This window comes from Sapajus apella, unplaced genomic scaffold, assembly GCF_009761245.1.
Source record: "Sapajus apella isolate SASKATOON/1434 unplaced genomic scaffold, GSC_monkey_1.0 scaffold6, whole genome shotgun sequence".
Taxonomy (NCBI): domain Eukaryota; kingdom Metazoa; phylum Chordata; class Mammalia; order Primates; family Cebidae; genus Sapajus; species Sapajus apella.
The window spans coordinates 76,089,334-76,105,876 of NW_022436946.1; the positions used below are offsets into that span (position 1 = coordinate 76,089,334).

At 38.8% G+C, this 16,543-nt stretch overlaps 1 protein-coding gene across 23 annotated transcripts in view; it reads right to left on the reverse strand.

Moving 5' to 3' along the window:
• Positions 1-16,543, reverse strand: part of RIMS1 (regulating synaptic membrane exocytosis 1) — a 496,468-nt gene that overhangs the window by 223,707 nt on the left and 256,218 nt on the right. The gene's annotated exons all lie outside the window — the stretch shown is intronic.

Sequence of the window (16,543 nt, forward strand, 5' to 3'; positions counted from 1 at the left end):
ATAAAAAGGTAAGCACACAAAAAATGTCAATCTTCATATTTTCTCTAGTTTCTCAGTAATAAACCTTAAGCTTATTTTATGCTATAAAATATAATTTTCCATGCATATATTTACTAAAGTAATAAATCTGAGTCTGAGTCTGAGTTTATTCATATGTGACCACTCCAGTGTAATGTTCCCCAAGGAGAGCTATTTGGGAACATCATTTAGCAACATATCCACTGATGATAAATTATAAGATGTAGCACCACTTAAACCTATATATCTGTTCTCCATTTAATGACCTTTAAAATGAATGTAGTAATGAGGAGGATTATCATAATAAAAAATAATAACAGCAGCAATGACTAGCTGTCACAGGGCAAAGATAGGTGCTAACAGCTCCATGAGCCTTCTTTTCAAATATCCTCAGTGCCTCTGTTTTTTTGTGCTGTGACTTTACATCGCTGCTTCAGTTGCGTTCCTCCAAAGGCACTTCAGGTGTTTTGTGTTTGTTGGTTTGTACTTCAGAAACAACCTCCACAGGAAAAGCTAATTACCAAACTCTAGGCTTCCTTTTCACAAATACTGGCTCTGACCAATCAATAAATACTCAAAAATATTGCATCAGGATGAATAAATCTTAGATACATTAATTGAGAAGCAATAGGAAATAGTAAAAGAAGTATTGTTTAGTAGGTCAAATGAAGAAAATGAACTACTGAAAATATTCAGATAAATGGGGAAAAGTTGTAACTGTAGCCATAGAATAAAACGAAGCTAAAATAAGAATAAGAAAAAGACAGGGAAAAAGTAATACATTTTTTAACAGGAAAATACTGCAGATGAATTAAGAACTGCTTTCCAGGCAAGAAACTCAAATTGTAATACAGGAAAAACTAAGACTGAAAAGAATTCTTGCTATAAAAAAATTTAAAATTCATGAAGGTTAATTGATTTATTTAGACTTCCCCAGGTCATAAAATGAAGTGGACTATATTCAAAAAAGCAGTTAGGTATAACATCTACACAAACAATTATAATCAATATTACGGAATTTTCATTTACTAAGATGTCAAACAAGATGAACAATTTATTGCATAAGCCTATATCAAAATAAGGAGTTTATGGAAAGTGACTTCAATTTAAGTGCTAGCCAAATTAGGCTATATTTTACAAAATGTATTACTAAGATGGTCCCTCAGAAGTCCTGATTATTTGAACATGGACATATCAAGGATAACATTAAAAGGTGTGATACTCCAGGGCCAGGACCTTCACTTTAAGAGTCAGTGACACTGAGTCTCTTCTTCCCAGAATCCTGAGTGGGAACAGGGGACATATGTGTGTCAAGGAGGTTGTTTTTGGTTTTTGTTGTCTCTTTAGCTGACAAGACAATGATAATCAAGTCTGAAATCATGTAATTCAAGAAGATTGGTATGAAATTTTGACTATTTTACATCAACTAAGAAGACATTAAATTTGTATTTAGACTAATAATAAGCAACTTACTACTCATCATTTAAAGCAGGTTTTTTCAGCCAGGTGCAGTACCTGACATTCAGTTTGTTTTTCTTAGACTAATAATAAGCAACTTACTACTCATCATTTAAAGCAGGTTCTTTTCTTTTTTTTTTTTTCCCATTTATTTTATTGCATTTTAGGTTTTGGGGTACATGTGAAGAACATGCAAAATTGTTGCACAGGAACACACAACACACGTGGCAGTGTGATTTGCTGCCTTCCTCCCCATCACCTACATCTGGCATTTCTCCCCTTGCTATCTCTCCCCAGCTTCCCACCCCCCACTGTCCCTCCCCTATTTCCCCCCAACTGACCCCAGTGTGTAGTGCTCCCCTCCCTGTGTCCATGTGTTCTCATTGTTCAACACCCGCCTATGAGTGAGAACATGCGGTGTTTGATCTTCTGCTCTTAAAGCAGGTTCTTTTCAACCACGTGCAGTGGCTGACACCTGTAATTCCAGCACTCTGGGAGGCTGAGGCAAGATCACCTGAGGTCAGGAGTTCCAGTCCAGCAGGCCCAACATGGGGAAATTCTGTCTCTACTAAAAATATAAAAATTAGCTGGGTGTGGTGGCAAACACCTGTAATCCCAGCTACTCAGGAGGCTGAGGCAAAAGAATCACTTGAACCTGGGCAGTGGAGGTTGCAGTGAGTCAAGATCCCACCACTGCACTCCAACCTTGGCAATAGAGCGATACTCCATCTCAAAATAAATAATAAATAATATAAAATAAAGTAGGTTCTTTTCTACAGAAATATCAAGGTATACTTAGGATAAATAGCCAGCTTTTATAAAAATCATTCAGAAAACACACAAATTTACAGTTTCTAAAATTGAATAAAGCTAAATAAAGAAGAAGGAAGGAGCAAAATAATACTGATAGAACGGTAAAGGATACTCTTCATTTTACATCTGAATATTTTCTAGAAATGGTTATCACAATTTTATTTTGATTGCTTCACATTTTTAAATGTTACAAAAATGGGTCAATGATAACTGCCAGATATGAGCATGTTCCAAATTTTGAATATGTGCAGAATTGCTACCAAATCAATTAAAAGAAACACAATTTATTATTAAATAAGTTGAATTTTACAATTTAATTTTATTTCCAATTTATTTGAAAAGTTGAAATTAGTGACTATGTAAAAAGAGCATAAACATTTTAAATAATATTCTTAAAATACTGTATATTCATTTAAGTCTGTGATGCTTCATTAATTTTTTCTATTTTTAACATTTAGTAAAATATTGTATAATTCCAAACTTTTCCTATGTCTTATTTCCTTGTACACCACAACATTTTTAAATTTATATTTTTTAATTAACTATAAGTGTAGACAATCCATCCTCCAAACTGAAAGTAAAATTAATCATAAAATGTTAAAATATTTATTTTTATTAAAATATCACCTCCCAGTCTCTATTTTAAGTTCTATAAATTAATCATACCACAAATTTTACAAATGAAAAATGAATTGCTCATATGAGTTATAAATAAATATATAAGATTACAATAGAATATTGTCTAACATTTCAACAGAGTTCATGCCAAATACTGCAGACATTGACAACACATTTTTTGAAGTCAGTATTGAGTATTATATTTGTCTGAAACTACAGATAATACAAGAGTGCAGTGGGGAGACATTTTTAACAGATTTTTTTTAAAAAAGTAATTTTGTAACACATTTTTAAAAAGTAATTTTTAATTTTTAAAAAGTAAATTTTTTAAAAAGTAATTTTTTTTAAATGTAACTTTGCCTATTAAAAAATGCTATTTATTTAAAGCACACAAACACACCTTTTAGAAATTGCACTATGCAGGATTATACCCTGATTAAATACCCTGGGATGTGTTCCAAACTAATCTAAACTAAAGTAGGCCTGTGCAATAATTTATCTTAACAATTCACAAGCAATCACATACAAACGCGATTCAAATATTATTGTGATATTATATGACTTTTGAAACACCATGCCACATATCAGAAAAATATAAAGGATTGAAAATTGTATTCTGACCTTTTGCTGTAACTGCATTTTTAATTGTCTTTTCCTCTTAATCCGTAAGCAGTACAATAAACTATTTTATAAAACCCACAGGAATTTTTTACCCAGAGAAATAAAAATTGCAACACTTTCTACTATACATATACAAAAAATTCCAGAGATAAAACTGCATGTTTGGCAGAAAAACTAAAAAGGTATTCAAATGGAAGAAATATGTTACACTTGCTTTCACAGGAAATATTTACAGAGCCAGACACACAGAACAAAATAAATATGCCCTAGATTTGTTCTTGATGATATTATTAAGGTGATGCATGACGAGGCACAGCATTCTTTTTTTTTTTTTTTTTTTTTTTTTGAGATGGAGTTTCACTGTTTTTGCCCAGGCTGGAGTGCAATGGCGTGATCTCGGCTCACTGCAACCTCCGCCTCCCAGGTTCAAGCAATTCTCCTGCCTCAGCCTCCCAGTAATAGCTGATTACAGGTGCCCACTACCATGCCCAGCTAATTTTTATATTTTTAGTAGAGACAGGGTTTCACCATGTTGGCCAGGCTAGTCTCAAATGCCTGACATCAGGTGATCCACCCACTTCAGTCTTCCAAAGTGTTGGGATTACAGGCATGAGCCACTGTGTCTGGCCTAGAATTCTTATATTAACACAAATTTCTTGCTTGTAAGAATCCATCTGAGGTGTTTAGTATTAGAAAGAATAAATATAAACATGAAGGTTTTAAAAAAGACAGAAGATTTTGATTCACTTTTCATTTGATATTTTTACAGATAAATTTTAAGATCGATTTTCATTAAATATAGGATGTTTCAAAAATTATTATGCTACCATTTTGAAAAGCATGCAAAAGAAGACAAGATAGTCAATGTTAGTTATAGTTACTGCATTTTCTGAATACTTTTACTCATTTTCTTTATTCAGTAAGCACTCACTCCAGCAGAAACTGGAGACAAAATTATCAAGGTAATATATCAAGTTTGTTGACAAAAGTAGATGAGAGGGTAGAAAACAGTAGATGTTAGAATGAATGAGAATGAGTCCTATTTGGTTCTTGTAGTGTGAGTGTGTATGTGGGTAGGAATGGGTGCATGTATGTGGGCATGTTTCTCTTAGTCTTTTATTGTTATTGCACTTTCATAAATTTATTTCTTTTTGGAAGTTTATAAAATATGTTATGTGGTTTTGTGAAAGACAAAAATGATATAGAATATTTCTTTTTAATGATTAAATCACTCCCAATTCCACTGTCTTACTATTAGCTTCTTAATATAATTTTCTATAAAAATTTAAAATAACTGATATCCACTGTAAGTCTGTATCCTATTTATATATTTAATATTACAGCACATCTATGTGATTCTAAATGTTTCTAAAGCATTTTAATATCTACAAAATATTCTATAGGGATGGAATATAACCTAGCCCTTAAACTGCTTATAATTGGAGGAGGATCCAAGTTGGCCGAATAGGAACAGCTCCAGAGTGCAGTTCCCAGCAAGAACAATGCAGAGGGTGAGTGCACACCACATTTCCAAACAAATTTTCACTATCCACAGACCAGGAGATTCCTGGGCCGAAAGCACCACAAGTTTTCAGCACAGCGGTTTCGGCTGGTGCCAGGTTGGTGCACAGAAACTCAAACAAATCTCAGTGGCCATTTCAACTGGCGCCTGGAATGCCTGGGAGACAGAGCCATTCATTCGACTGAAAGGGAGGGGGCAGAGATAGGGTGCCAGGCGATCTGGCTCAGCGGGTACCATCCCCACAAAACAAGCAATCTGAAACATTCTGGACTGAGAGTTTCCCAGCAAGCACAGCTGGACCCAGGATGGTCCAGCACAGTGTGGGCAGGGACGACCACCACTACAGAGGCTGTTCACACAGCAGCTGGGCAGAGCTTGGGGCAGTGGCAGCTCAGCAACGCCTCTGCTGGCAGATTGTGACTAGACTACTCTGTGTGGGGCAGGGCATCTATGAAAAAAGGCAGCAGCACAACAGGAATAATAAATAAAGCCTACCTTCCTAGAACAGAGCACCTGGGAGAAAAAGCAGTTATGAATTCCATTGCAGTAGACTTAAAAGTACCTTCCCAGCATCTCTTCATGGAACAACGGAGCTCCCAGCACAGCATGTAAGCTCCTATAAGGGGCAGACTGTCTCCTCAAGCAGCTCCCAGATCCCTGTGTATCCAAAGAAATACTTCATAAAGGAGAGATCAGGCTGACATCTGGCAGGTACCCTTCTGGGACGAAGATAACAGAAGAAGAAACCGGCAGCAACCCTTAGTGTTCTTTAGCCCCCACAGATGATCCTCAGGTAAGCAGGGTCTGGAGTGGACCTCCAGCAGTCCTGCAGCAGAGGGGCCTGACTGTTAGAAGGAAAATTAAGAAACAGAAAGAAATAACTTCATCATCAACAAAAAGGACATCCACTCGAAGACCCCATCCAAAAGTCACCAACTACAAAGACCACAGATAGATAAAGTCACTAAGACGGGAAGAAAGCGGAAAAAGGATGAAAATACCAAAAAACAGAATGCCTCTCCTCCTCCAAAGGATCACAACTCCTCACCAGCTAGGTATCAAGGATGGATGGAGAATGAATCTGATGAATTGACAGAAACAGGCTTCAGAAGGTGGGTAATAACAAACTTCTCTGAGCTAAAAGAACATGTGCTAACCCAATGCAAAGAAACTAAGAACCCAGAAAAAAGGTTAGATGAGATGCTAACTAGAATAAATAGCTTAGAGAAGAATATAAATGATTGATGGAGCTGAAAAACACAGCACGAGAACTTTGCAAAGCATACACAAGTGTCAATAGCCGAATCGATCAAGCAGAAGAAAGGATATCAGAGATTGAAGATCAACTCAATGAAATAAAACGAGAAGGCAAGAATAGAGAAAAATGAGTGAAAAGAAATGAACAAAACCTCCAAGAAATATGGGATTATGTGAAAAGACCTAATCTACATTTGATAGGTGTACCTGAATGTGATGGAGAGAATTCAAGTCCAGAAAATACAGAGAACACCACAAAGATACTCCTCAAGAATAGCAACCCCAAGGCACATAATTGTCAGATTCACCAGGGTTGAAATGAAGGAAAAATTGCTAAGTGCAGGTAGAGAGAAAGGTCAGGTTACCCACAAAGGGAAGCCCATCAGATTCACAGTAGATCTCTTGGCAGAAACCCTACAAGCCAAAAGAGAGTGGGGGCCAATATTAAACATCCTTAAAGAAAAGACCTTTCAACCTAGAATTTCATATCCAGCCAAACTTAGCTTCACAAACAAAGGAGAAAGAAAATTCTTTATGAACAAGCAATTGCTGAGAGATTTCATCACCACTAGGACTGCCTTACAAGAGCTCCTGAAAGAAGCACTAAACAAGGAAAGGAACAACCAGTACCAGCCACAGCAAAAATGTACCAAATTGTAAAGACCATCAGCACAATGAAAAAATGCATCAACTAATGGGCAAAACACACAGCTACCATCAAAATGGCAGGATCAAATTCACACATAACAATATTAACCTTAAATGTAAATGGCTAAATGCCCCAATCAAAAACAAAGACTGGCAAATTGGATAAAAAGTCAAGACCCATTGGTGTGCTGTATCCAGGAAACCCATATCAGATGCGAGGACACGCATAGGCTCAAAATAAAGGGATGGAGGAAGATTTATCAAGCAAATGGAGAGCAAAAAAAAAGCAGGAGTTGCAATCCTTGTCTCTGATAAAATGGACTTTAAACCAAAAAAGATCAAAATTGACACAGAGGGTTATTACATAATGGTAAAAGGATAAATGCATCAAGAAGATTTAAGGATCCTAAATAAATACTCACCCAATACAGGAGCACCCAGGTAGATAAAGCAAGTTCTTAACAACCTACAAAGAGACTTAGACTCCCACACAATAATAGTGGGAGACTTTAACACTCCACTGTTGAGATTAGACAGATCAATGAGACAGAAAATTAACAAAGATTTCCAGGACTTGAACTCAGATCTGGACAAACTGGACCTAATAGACATCTACAAAATGCTGCACCCCAAATCCATAGAATAGACATTCTTCTCAGCACCGCATTGCACCTACTCTAAAATAGACCACGTAGTTGGAAGTAAATCACTCATCAGCCAATGCAAAAGAATGGAAATCATAACAAACAGTCTCGAGACCACAGTGCAATCAAATTAGAACTCAGAATTAATAAACTAACTCAGAACTGTACAATTTCATGGAAGCTGAACAACTGGCTCTTGAATGTTGACTGGATAAACAATGAAATAAAGGCAGAAATAAAGATGTCCTTTAAACCAAGGAGAATGAAGACACAACATACCAGAATCCCTGGGACACATTTAAAACAGGGTCTAGAGGAAAATGTATAGTAATAAATGCCCACATGAGAAGCGAGGGAAGATCTAAAATCGACACCCTATTGTCAAAATTGAAAGAGCTAGAGGAGCAAGGTCAAAAAAACTCAAAATCTAGCAGAAGACAAGAAATAACTAAGATCAGAGCAGAACTGAAGGAGATAGAGACATAAAAAACCCTTCAAAAAATCAATAAATCCAGGAGCTGGGTTTTTGAAAAGATCAACAAAATAGACAGACCACTAGCCAGATTAATAAAAAAGAAAAGGGAAAAGGGAGAAGAATCAAATAGATGCAATAAAAAAACAATAAAGGGGATATCACCACTGATTCCACAAAAATACAAACTATAATCAGAGATTACTACAAACACCTCTATGCACATAAACCAGTAAACCTGGAATAAATGGATAAATTCCTGGACATTTGCACCCTCCCAAGCCTAAACCAGGAAGAAGCTGAAACCTTGAATAGACCAATAACAAGGGCTGAAGTTGAGGCAGCAATTAATAGCCTACCAACCAAAAGAAGTCCAGGTCCAGATGGGTTCACAGCTGAATTCTAACAGATGTACAAAGAGGAGTTGGTACCATCCCTTCTGAAACTATTCCAAACAATACATAAAGAAGGAATCCTTCCCAAATCATTTTATGAGACCAACATCATCCTGATACAAAAACCCAGCAGAGACTCAACAAACAAAGAAAACTTCAGGCCAATATCCATGATGAACATAGGTGCAAAAATACTCAATAAAATACTAGCAAACCAATTGCAACAGCACATCAAAAAGCTTATCCATCACAATCAAGTAGGCTTCATTCCAGGGATGCAATGCTGGTTCAACATACACAAGTCTATAAACATACTCCACCACATAAACAGAACCAAAGACAAAAACCACATGATTATCTCAACAGATGCAGAGAAGGCCTTCAACAAAATTCCACAGCCCTTTATGCTAAAAAATCTCAAGAAACTAGTCGAAGGAACATATCTCAAAACAATAAAAGCTATTTACGACAAACCTACAGCCAACATCATACTGAACAGGCAAAAAGTGGAAGCATTCTGTTTGAAATCCAGCACCAGACAAGGATGCCCTCTCTCACCACTCCTATTCAATATAGTATTGGAAATTCTAGCCAGAGCAATTAGGGAAGAGAAAAAATAAAGGGTATTCAATTAGGAAAAGAGGAATTCAAATTGTCTCTATTTGCAGACGACCTGATTGTATATTTAGAAGACCCTATCATCTCAACCCAAAATCTCCTTAAACTGATGAGCAACTTCAGCAAAGTCTCAGGATGCAAAATCAATGTGCAGAAATCACAAGCATTTCTATACACCAATAACAGACTACAAGAGAGCCAAATCATGAGCAAACTCTCATTCACAATTACTACAAAGAGAATAAAATACCTAGGAATACAACTAACAAAAGATGTAAAGGACCTCTTCAAGGAGTACTACAAACCACTGTTCAAGGAAATAAGAGAGGACATAAACAGAACGCTATCCCCATCAAGCTACTAATGGCCTTCTTCACAGAACTGGAAAAAAACCACCTTAAACTTCATATGGAACCAAAAGAGAGCCTGCATAGCCAAGACAATCCTAAGCAAAAACAACAAAACTGGAGGCATCATGCTACCTGATTTCAAACTATACTACAAGACTACAGTAATCAAAACAGCATGGTACTGGTAACAAAACAGAGATATAGACCAGTGGAATAGAACGGAGACCCTGGAGGCAACACTACACATCTCCAACAATCTGATCTTTGACAAACCTGACAAAAACAAGCAATGGGGAAAGGATTCCCTGTTTAATAAATGGTGTTGGGAAAACTGGCTAGCAGTGTGCAGAAAGCAGAAACTGGACCCCTTCCTGACACCTTACACTAAAGTTAACTCCAGATGGATTAAAGACTTAAACATAAGACCTAACACTATAAAAACCTTAGAAGAAAACCTAGGCAAAATCATTCAGGACATAGGCATTGGCAAGGACTTCATGACTAAAACACCAAAAGCATTGACAACAAAAGCCAAAATAGACAAATGGGACCTAATTAAACTCCACAGCTTCTGTACAGCAAAAGAAACAATGATTAGAGTGAACCAGCCGACAACAGAATGAGAAAAAGAGTTTTGCAATCTATGCATCTGACAAAGGGCTAATAACCAGAATCTAGAAAGAACTAAAACAGATTTACAAGAAAAAAAGACAAACCCATCCAAAAGTGGGCAAAGGATATGAAAGACACTTTTCAAAAGAAGACATATACTAGGCCAATAAATATATGAAAAAATGCTCATCATCAGTGGTCATTAGAGAAATTCTAATCAAAACTACATTGAGATATCACCTCACACCAGTTAAAATAGAGATCATTAAGAAATCTGGAGAAAACAGATGTTGGAGAGGATGTGGAGAAATAGCAACACTTTTACACTGTTGGTGGTAGTGTAAACAAGTTCAACCATTGTGGTCCTTCCTCAAGGACGTAGAAATAGAAATTCCATTTGACCCAGCAATCCCATTACTAAGTGTATAGCCAAAGGATTCTAAATTGTTCCATTATAAAGACACATGTACATGTATGTTCATAGCAGCACTGTTTACAATAGCAAAGACCTGGAACCAACCCAAATGCCCATCAATGATAGAATGTACAAGGAAGGGAGGATCCAAGATGGCCATTTAGGAACAGCTCAGGATTGCAGCTCCCAGTGAAAGCGTGGAGGGTGAGTGGACGCCGCATTTTTATTGCCCACAGACTAGGAGATTCCCAGGCAGAGGAGCTCCACAGGTCACCAGCGCAGCTGTTTCGGCCAGTGCACCTGTGCCGGCCAGTGCCGCTGCTTTGCCCCATGCGGCTGCTTTGTCAGCGCCCCAGAGCAGCGGTTCTCCGTACAAAATACACCGGTCCAGGTGCCCTTTTGGCTGGTGATTGGAGCCATGGGAAGTAGGCCATTTGTCTGTTTAAAAAGGGGACTGAGCAGGGAGCCAGGACAGTAGATTCCAGGGCAAAAAAAAAAAAAAAAAAAAAGCGCCACAAACCCCAGTGCCGCTGTTTAAGCCAGCGCAGTGAGTGGCCGCAGGGGAAAACTAACAGACCCCGGCGCCTCTTCAACAGGTGACTGGAACACCAACTTAAAAAAGGCTCTGAGGCAGGGAGCCAGGTGATCAGGCTCGGCTGGTTCCACCCCCACAAAAGAACAGCAACCAGAAAGTCTGGATTGAGAGTTTCACAGCAAGCGCAGCTGAACCCAGGATGGTCCAGCTCTGTGGGGGAGGGGCGTCCGCCATTACCGAGGCAGCCCACTACTACGGAGGTAGTCAGCCAATGCTGAGGCAGCCCGCCGTTGCCAAGGCAACCCGCCATTGCTGAGGCAGCCCGCCATTGCCAAGGCAACCCCCGACTGCAGAGAGACTCCGCCTCAATAGAGGCGGGCCACCATCGCCAAAGCAGTTCTAACTACACCCATATAAACAGGACTGCAGGGAAGTTCACTCGGCAGCTGGGCGGAGCCCACAGCAGCTCAGCAAAGCCTCTACAGGCAGACAGTGACTAGGCTGCCTCCTTGCTGGGCAGGGCAGCTCTGAAGGAAAAAAAAAAGACAAGGCAGCAGCATAACCAAAACTCATAAAGCCCTAAATCCGTGGGACAGAGCACCTGGGAACAAAAAGCAGTTTATGAGTTCTGCTGCAGCAGACCTAAACGTACCTGCCCAGCAGCTCTGAATGAACAACAGAGCTCACAGCTCACCATTTGAGCTCCTATAAAGAAGAGACCGTCTCCTCAAGCAGCTCCCTGACCCCTATATATCCAAAGAGCCACCTCATAAAGGAGAGATCAGATTGACACTAGGCGGGTATCCTTCTGGGACAAAGATAGCAGAAGAAGAAAACTGGTAACAACCCTTACTGTTCAGCAGCTGCTGCAGGTGAACCCCAGGCAAGCAGGGCCTGGAGTGAACCTCAGCAGACCTACAGCAGAGGGGCCAGACTGTCAGAAGGAAAACCAAGAAACAGAAATAACCTCATCATCAACAAACAGAACGTCAATCTGAAAGATTTGAGACCCAATCTGAAAGCCAGCAACTACAAAGTCGACAGGTGGATAAATCCTTAAAGATGGGAAGAAACCAGTGCAAAAAGGATGAAAACACCCGAAACCAGAACACCTCTCCTCCTACAAGGGATCACAACTCCTCACCAGCAAGGGAACAAGGTTGGAGGGAGAACGAGTGTGATGAAATGACAGAATCAGACTTCAGAAGGTGGGTAGCAAGAAATTTCTGTGAACTTAAAGAACATGTTCTAACCAAATGCAAAGAAACTAAGAACCTTGAAAAAAGATTTGATGAAATGCTAATGAGAATGGACAAAATAGAAAGCAATATAAGTGAATTGATGGAGCTGAAAAACGCAACACGAGAACTTCGCGAAGCATGCACAAGTATCAACAGCCAAATTGACCAAGCAGAAGAAAGGATATCAGAGGTCGAAGATCAACTCAATGAAATAAAATGGGAAGGCAAGACTGGAGAAAAAAGGGTAAAAAGGAATGAACAAAATCTCCAAGAAATGTGGGACTATGAGAAAAGACCTAATCTACGTTTGATAGGCGTACCTGAATGCGACGAAGAGAATGAATCCAAGCTGGAAAATACTCTTCAGGATATTATCCAGGAAAACTTCCCCAACCTAGCAAGGCCTCCAAACATTCAAGTCCAGGAAATACAGAGAACACCACAAAGATATTCATCAAGAGGAGCAACCCCAAGGCACATAATCATCAGATTCACCAGGGTTAAAATGAAGGAGAAAATACTAAGGGCAGCCAGACAGAAAGGTCAGGTTACCCACAAAGGGAAGCCCATCAGACTCACAGCAGATCTCTCAGCAGAAACCCTACAAGCCAGAAGAGAGTGGGGGCCAATATTCAACTTCCTTAAAGAAAAGAACTTTCAACCCAGAATCTCCTATCCAGCCAAACTAAGCTTCATAAGTGAAGGAAAAATAAAATCCTTTGGGAACATGCAAATACTCAGAGATTTCGTCACCACCAGGCCAGCTCTACAAGAGCTCCTGAAAGAGGCTCTACACATATGAAGGGACAACAAGTACCAGCTCAACCAAAGGGCAAAACACCCAGCTAGCACCAAAATGGCAGTATCAAATTCGCACATAACAATATTAACCCTAAATGTAAATGGACTAAATGCCCCAATCAAAAGACACAGACTGGCAAATTGGATAAAAGGTCAAAACCCATCGGTGTGCTGTATCCAGGAAACCCATCTCACATGCAAGGATACACAAAGGCTCAAAATAAAGGGATGGAGGAAGATTTACCAAGCAAATGGAGAGCAAAAAAAAAGCAGGAGTTGCAATTCTCATCTCTGATAAATTAGACTTTAAAGCAACAAAGATCAAAAGAGACAAAGAAGGACATTACATAATGGTAAAAGGATCAATGCAACAAGAAGACCTAACGATCCTAAATATATATGCACCCAATACAGGAGCACCCAGATACATAAGGCAAGTTCTTAATGACTTACAAAGAGACTTAGACTCCCACACAATAATAGTGGGAGACTTTAACACCCCATTGTCAATATTAGACAGATCAACCAGACAGAAAATTAACAAGGATATCCAGGACTTGAACTCAGACCTGGACCAAGTAAACCTAATAGACATTTACAGAACTCTCCACCCCAAATCCACAGAATATACATTCTTCTCAGCACCACATCACACCTACTCTAAAATTGACCACATAATTGGGAGTAAATCACTCCTCAGCAAATGCAAAAGAACGGAAATCGTAACAAACAGTCTCTCAGATCACAGTGCAATCAAGTTAGAACTCAGAATTCAAAACCTAACCCAGAACCGCACAGCTTCATGGAAACTGAACAACTTGCTCTTGAATGTTGACTGGATAAACAATGAAATGAAGACAGAAATCAAGATGTCCTTCAAAACCAACGAGAATGAAGACACAACATACCAGAATCTCTGGGACACATTTAAAGCAGTCTCTAGAGGAAAATATATAGCAATAAGTGCCCACATGAGAAGCAAGGAGAGATCAAAAATTGACACCCTATCGTCAAAACTGAAAGAGCTAGAGAAGCAAGATCAAAAAACCTCAAAGTCTAGTAGAAGACAAGAAATAGCTAAGATCAGAGAAGAACTGAAGGAAATAGAGACACAAAAAACCCTTCAAAAAAATCAATAAATCCAGGAGCTGGTTTTTTGAAAAGATCAACAAAATAGACAACTAGCCAGATTAATAAAAAAGAAAAGAGAGAATAACCAAATTGATGCAATAAAAAACGATAAAGGGGATATCACCACAGATTCCACAGAAATTCAAACCATCATCAGAGATTATTACAAACAACTTTATGCACATAAACTAACAAACCTGGAAGAAATGGATAAATTCCTGGACACTTGCCTCCTCCCAAGCCTAAACCAGGAAGAAGCCGAAACCCTGAACAGACCCATAACAAGGTCTGAAGTTGAGGCAGCAATTAAGAGCTTACCACCCAAAAAAAGCCCAGGTCCAGACGGGTTCATAGCCGAATTCTACCAGACATACAAAGAGGAGCTGGTACCATTCCTTCTGAAACTATTCCAAACAATACAAAAAGAGGGAATTCTTCCCAAATCATTTTATGAGACCAACATCATCCTGATTCCAAAACCCAGCAGAGACTCAACAAGAAAAGAAAACTTCAGGCCAATATCCATGATTAACATAGATGCAAAAATCTTCAATAAAATACTGACAAGCCAATTGCAACAGCACATCAAAAAGCTTATCCACCATGATCAAGTAGGCTTCATCCCAGGGACGCAAGGCTGGTTCAACATATGCAAGTGTATAAACGTAATTCACCACATAAACAGAACCAAAGACATAAACCACATGATTATCTCAATTGATGCAGAGAAGGCCTTTGACAAAATGCAGCAGCCCTTTACGCTAAAAACCCTCAATAAGCTAGGTATTCATGGAACATATCTCAAAATAATAAAAGCTATTTATGACAAACCAACAGCCAATATCATACTGAATGGGCAAAAACTGGAAGCATTCCCCTTGAAATGTGGCACTAGACAAGTATGCCCTGTCTCACCACTGCTATTCAATATAGTATTAGAAGTTCTAGCCAGAGCAATCAGGCAAGAAAAAGAAATAAACGGCATTCAAATAGGAAAGGAGGAAGTCAAATTGTCTCTATTTGCAGACGACATGATTGTATATCTGGAAGACCCCATTGTCTCAGCCCCCAATATCCTGAAACTGATAAGCAAGTTCAGCAAAGTCTCAGGATACAAAATCAATGTGCAAAAATCACATGCATTCCTATACACCAATAACAGACTTAAAGAGAGCCAAATCAAGAACAAACTTCCATTCACAATTGCCAAAAAGAGAATGAAATACCTAGGAATACAACTAACAAGGAATGTAAAGGACCTCTTCAAGGAGAACTACAAGCCACTGCTCAACGAAATAAGAGAGGACACAAACAGATGGAGAAACATTCATGTTCATGGTTAGGAAGAATCAATATCATGAAAATGGCCATACTGCCCAAAGTAATTTACAGATTCAATGCTATCCCCATCAAGCTACCAATGACCTTCTTCACAGAACTGGAAAAAATCACCTTAAACTTCATATGGAAGCAAAAGAGAGCCCGCATAGCCAAGTCAATTCCAACCAAAAAGAACAAAGCGGGAGGCATCACACTACCGGACATCAAACTATACTACAAGGCTACAGTAATCAAAACAGCATGGTACTGGTACCAAAACAGAGATATAGACCAATGGAACAGAACAGAGGTCTCGGAGGCAACACAACATATCTACAACCACCTGCTCTTTGACAAACCAGACAAAACAAGCAATGGGAAAAGGATTCCCTGTTCAATAAATGGTGTTGGGAAAGCTGGCTAGCCATGTGCAGAAAGCAGAAACTGGACCCCTTCCTGACACCTAAGACTAAAATTAACTCCAGATGGATTAAAGACTTAAACATAAGACCTAACACCATAAAAACCCTAGAAGAAAATCTAGGCAAAACCATTCACGACATAGGCGTAGGCAAGGACTTCATGACCAAAACACCAAAAGCATTGACAACAAAAGCCAAAATAGACAAATGGGACCTAATCAAACTCCACAGCTTCTGCACAGCAAAAGAAACAGTCATTAGAGTGAATCGGCAACCAACAGAATGGGAAAAAATTTTTCAGTTTATCCATCTGACAAAGGGCTGATATCCAGAATTTACAAAGAACTAAAACACATTTACAAGAAAAAAACTAACAAGCCCATTCAAAAGTGGGCAAAGGATACGAACACACACTTTACAAAAGAAGATATACATGAGGCCAACAAACATATGAAAAAATGCTCATCATCACTGGTCATCAGAGAAATGCAAATCAAAACAACACTGAGATACCATCTCATGCCAGTTAGAATGGCAATCATTTAAAAACCTGGAGACAACAGATGCTGCAGAGGATGTGGAGAAATAGGAACACTTTTACACTGTTGGTGGGAGTGTAAATTAGTTCAACC